This window comes from Cajanus cajan, chromosome 2 (genome assembly GCF_000230855.2).
Source record: "Cajanus cajan strain Asha chromosome 2, NIPB_CcT2T_4, whole genome shotgun sequence".
Taxonomy (NCBI): Eukaryota; Viridiplantae; Streptophyta; class Magnoliopsida; order Fabales; family Fabaceae; genus Cajanus; species Cajanus cajan.
Genome location: NC_138518.1, coordinates 7,972,314 through 7,977,570, shown reverse-complemented (window position 1 = coordinate 7,977,570; position 5,257 = coordinate 7,972,314).

Below are 5,257 nucleotides of genomic sequence, written 5' to 3'. Positions count from 1 at the left end.
CTTTGATTTTAATCCAATTCTCTTATCCTCTTCATAGAAGAGTGTGGTGAGTTTTTAAGTGGCTAATCTTTTTCCAAGGAGTGGCGCCACTTAAGAGTGTTCTTCACCTTTTAAGGTGAACCTAGAAGCTTCTAACTCCATTGGAGGCTTCAACAAAGCTTAAGGAGAATCAAGGAGCCAAAAGTCTAGGGAGGAACTTGAAGAGGAACCAACATCAATCCAGATTTTCAACAAGTTTTCCATCAGTGTGTCTAGAAGAATGAGCCTTGGGTAGGCTTTTATAGGCACCTAGGTAAGGGGAACGATCATTCCCAACACTAGAATGACCATTTCGAACATCAAAATAAAATTAAGAAGGGTTATTGGGAATAGTCATTCCCAATCTAGGGTTTATGTTGAAAATTGTCATTAGGAACAACCATTCCAAGGTTGGGAATGGCTATTCTGAGCCTAAATTAGGGTTTAGGCTCTTTTTCGTCCAAAAATGTCTGTCAGGCCCTCTAGGCTCCATCTTAGCCTGTTTCAATGCCTTCCTAGACCCTCAAGGGTCACTCTTATTACTTTAGAGGCATCCCAACACTTGTAAGAATAGTCCGGACAAAACCTGGTGTCTACAGTCTTTAATGGAGAAAGAGACCTCTGGTTTCACCTTAGAAGGTGAGGAACTCTCTTCAAGTGGTGCCACTTCAAGTTAGTAGATAAACCACTTCAACTCTCATCACACTCTTAGAAAGAGGATACAAGAATTGGAAACAAATCAAAGAGAGAATTTAGACTTTTGAGAGATAGAACTTAGGGAGAAAATCTTGGCCAAAGCTCTATAAATGCATCAAAAGTGAGTTTTAGTGGAGAAGCTTGTAGTGCAAGCTAGACAAGGTAAGGACACTTAGATATAAATTAGTGAATCATAGAGTTCCAAGTGTTACCTTGTCCCCTTAGCAAGCTAAGAGACAAGTGTGTTGGAGAAGCTAGACAAGTTACTCGGCCATGGAGGAGGATGGACGGCCAAGGCTTGTTTTCCTTCATCTAATCCAATCCAAAATCTTGAAATTGGTTTAGTTAGGTTCACCAAATGATGGTGAGACCTAGCTAAATCAATTCCTTGGATTAAATGAAAAAAAAACAAGCCTAATATGTAAAATTTGGCCTAGGCCCACTAAAGGCCCAATTGTCAGCTTCACCTACACATTTGTTATTTGCTACCTCACTACTAAAACTAAAAATAAGAAAATATATGACCCTTAATACAAGGTCAAATGAAGTAAAAGTCTCCAAGCAACATATCCTAAAATCCTAAGGGTATGACCTACAAAAAAAGATAAACGTACCTTACAAATATAAAGACAAAATAAGCTTATACATGTATTTATTATATACAAGGTAAAAGAACGCAAACTATGCAAGCTATGTACAATAAAGACTATGAGACTAAAAGGAGGAATCATACTCAATGCTCATATAAAACATAGGTAATAGAGGATCATCCACAGAGAACTCACACATCAAGACCATACCATCCACAAAGAGCTCATACATCAAGACCATTGGGCCTTTAACTAGGTCCATGATTAGAAGACTAGAGGAGACTTCTATAGAGGAGGTGCTTCTTAGACCTATGCTCTAAATGAGCATTGAGTATAATTCCTCTAACAGTTCCTTAGTCTCTATTTTATATATCTTGTATAGTATTTTGTACATAGTAGATGCTTTTATAAGTGTATTTTTGCCTTTGTATTTGTAAGACACATTTATCTTTCTTTGTAGGTCATACCCTTAGGATTTTAGGATATGTTGCATGAAGACTTTTACTTCTTGACCTTATATTAAGGGTCATATATTTTCTCATTTTTAGTTTTAGTAGTGGGGTAGTAAATATCAAGTGTGTATGTGAAGCTAGTGCTTGGGCCTTAGTGGGCCTTTAGTGGGCCTAGGCCAAATTTTTTATATTAGGCTTGTTTTCTTCCATTTAATCCAAGAAATTGATTTAGCTAGGTCTCATCATCATTTGGTGAATCCAACAAAACCAATTCCAAGTTTTTTGGATTGGATTAGATGGGAGTGACTGAGTTTTACATAGCTTCTCCAACACACTTGTCTCTTGGTTAGCCAAGGAGACAAGGTGACACTTGGCACCTCTTGATTGTCTCTTCTAGCTCTAAGTGTCTCCTCCTTGTCTCCCTGGGAGACAAGGTGACACTTGACACTCAATGATTGGCTAATCTGGATCTGAGTGTCCCTACCTTGTCTAACTTACACTACAAGGTATTCCACCTCTATATATAGATTGTTTCACTTGTAAAACTCACTTTTGATCATTTGTATGAGGATTATCGAGTTTTCTCTTCTGAATTCTCTCTCTCAAAAGCCTAAATTCTCTCTTTGATTTTGCATACAATTCTCTTATCCTTTTTCTAAGAGTGTGGTGAGATCTGAAATGGTTTATCTTCTAACTAGAAGTGGCATCACTTGGAGAAAGTTCTTTACCTCCTAAGGTGAAACCAGAGGTTTCTACCTCTATTAGAGACCTTGGAGAAGCTTGAGAAGTGTTAAGAAGCCAAAGATCTAGGGAGGAACTTAAAGGAAAATCCAAAGCCATTCGATTTGGTCTAAAGGTTTGCATCAATAGGTCTAAGAAGCACCTTCTATGTAGAAGCCTCCTAACCATATACTTAGTTAAAAGTCCAATGGCCTTCAAGTGTGAGCTTCCTATGGATGGTCCTCCATCAACCTTCACCCTTCTTGGTATTATCTCTTCCAAAGGAAGCTTTGGGAAGTAGGTTTCCATCACATAAATTCAAAATAGAATAAGAATTACATAAATCTCAAGTAAGTATATACCTAAAAATCTAAGGGTGTTTTAGAAATTAAGTTAAAGTAGGGATGAGGACGAGACAAATAAGTATATACCAATTCCCATTACCATATTCGATATAATAAATTGGGTATTACCCATACCCCATGCCTAGTCAAAGTGGGTATTTCTTGTCAAAGTTAAGACAAGTTTGAAAATTACCTATGAGTATGAGCTTATTTGTGATCCCTAATGCATGTCGGGTGAACTCAAGTTCTACTTTAAACTTCATATACAATAAGACGAAAAAGACATAAGTATACATCAGACGAAGTAAACAAATGAGCTTTTAAACCAATGCATCCATAGTCTGCTCCAAGAATAAACAAGGATTCAAAGAAAGTGGATCAAATCACATACAAAGGAATGATAGGATCTTTCCTATACCTCACATCGTCAAGAGCAAATATCATGTGTAACATCTACTTATGTGTTAGATTTCAATTTGATTAAAGGAGGTACATTTAATAGAAATAATGCATATTTTTAAATGTCTAAAAGACACTACTAAGATCGGTCTTTGCTTTGAGAGAAGTAAGGATCATTGTTTAGTAATTTACTATGATGTTGATTATGTTGGAGACTGTATAAAAAGGAAAAACACCAGTGGAAGCTGTCACTTTATTGGATGCAACCTAGTCTCTTGAATGAGCAAAAGACATGTGATAATTGGACTATCAACACGTGAAGCTGAATATGTTTCAATAGTGTCTTATTGTGTTTCTCACAACTATTGTGAATTAAACATCAACCTGAGGACTACAATATTTACGAGAGTAACACAATTCTATTCTTTATGATATTACTACAACCATAAGTTTGCCCAAAAATCCATAATGCACTCTAAGGAAAAACATATGGAAATTAAACATCACTTAATAAGTGACTATATTTAGAGTGTAATAAACATTAAGGCCCATTTGGTGACAAGAATATGTTTAAATAATTATTATATTCTATTATAATTGTTATTTGTTATACCAATAGGATATGATAGTCATATCCTATCTCTTATCATATCATGTTGCCTTAGTGTATTTTTTTATCCTAAGGAATAGTTCAGTTAATAATCAACAATATAAATTCTTTTCTCTTTTCTTTGTATACATTATGTCATAATTTATTATATTATGTATAAACTAATAAAATATATAATAAATATAACATATATATTATTAACTAAAATGATAAAGTTATAAATTATATTTATATTATATTATATTATACTATATACAAAATAAAAAATTATATATAATAAATATAACATATATGGTATTAAATATTAATTTATTTAACAATATATTATATAATATAAATTAAAAATTTTACATTCAACATTTATTATTATATATAATTATAATAATTTTGAGATGTAAAATTAATGTATATCATTAAATAATATTAAAACAAATTATTATTTAAATATTTTTTTATAAAATTTGAATAATAGTTTTAATTTTAAAAATATTTTTTAATTTATATATTTTAAAAAAATATTATAAACAAGTTTGTATTATATAATTAAAATTATATTTTAATATAAATTTTTAATAATTAAATTAAAATTTATTTTTTTAAAAAAAATCTATGTATTTTAATGAAACAAAAGTTTTGTTATTTAAATATACTTTATATAATATCTTATTGATATATATTAAATACAAAACCTATATTGTTGAAATAATGTTATCTTGTTTGTTTTCATTATATACACCAAACATGTGATAAGATTAAAGTTCATCTTTCTCTTATCATATCATACTCTTATCTATTCTGCTTTCATATCATATCTTGACCACAAACAAGTCTTGAGTTTATAAACATTAAGGAGAAACTTGTTGATCTCTTTACAAAATCCCTTGTTGATGATAGGTTCATCCAATTAAAAAAAAGACTTGGTCTGAATTTAATAAAGAAATTGTTAAATTTAAAAACTTAGCACTCATAACTCTAAATCTAAACATTTTGCACCTCACACTTCACATTTGAACCTTAATCCTTTCTTTTAATTTCATTGTTTTCCTTGCAACCTCGACCTTACTTTAAGCTCACACTATCTAATGGGCTTTCAAAGAAGGAGAAGAAGACTATACCCACTCAGTTCGACAAGCTAATGGAGTGTCGAATGCATGATTTCAACTCTAGTAACACCCTTGCTACTTGGTTTGAAATAACACAAGGCCAATCTTGGGAGATGAGACTACATTTTGTATGTTATTATCATTGCCTTTTGTGATCTTTCTAATCAAGGTTTTGGTTGGGAAACAAAGCTTGCCAAGTTATCCAAGCCAAAAGATTCTTGATTGGTTTCTCACATTAGAGGAACATGTCGAAAGATATGACCGTCATACACGTCCAATCGAATGGATGTTCACATGATTGAAGCACCATTGTCGCCTTTGTCCA